The sequence below is a fragment of the Trachymyrmex cornetzi genome, unplaced genomic scaffold, assembly GCF_001594075.2.
Source record: "Trachymyrmex cornetzi isolate Tcor2-1 unplaced genomic scaffold, Tcor1.1 scaffold576, whole genome shotgun sequence".
In the NCBI taxonomy this organism is placed as follows: Eukaryota; Metazoa; Arthropoda; class Insecta; order Hymenoptera; family Formicidae; genus Trachymyrmex; species Trachymyrmex cornetzi.
Window position 1 is genome coordinate 6,495 of NW_017299889.1, and position 492 is coordinate 6,986.

Sequence of the window (492 nt, forward strand, 5' to 3'; positions counted from 1 at the left end):
CAAAAACCAACATTTTCGGGAAGAGTTTTGAATTTTTTGTCTTAGCATTCAATCTCGCAAAAGAAAGGCATAATTTTCAATTTAGTAGATAAAATTTTTTATATCTCACATCCACAATTTCACAAAAAGAATCTAGAATTTATTATTAGGATACTATTAGAAAACGACTATCCATTAAATTTTATATTCGATACTATCAATGAAATAATAAAAACGTTAATAAATAAATTGAATTTTGGTGCAGCTAATAAAAAAACAAATAACAATTTAACTAAAGAACGCGTTAAATGGTTCTCCATACCATATTTGGAAGAGATATCGAAAAAATTCAAGAATGCAATTAATGGTGTTTGCCATAGAGTTTCATTTTTTAGTTTGAACAGGTTGAATCGCTTTATTAAAGTTCATAAAGATTCTTTAAACAATGAACTAAAAAGGAATGTGGTATACAAGATCAACTGTCGTGATTGCGATGCTTCCTATGTGGGACAA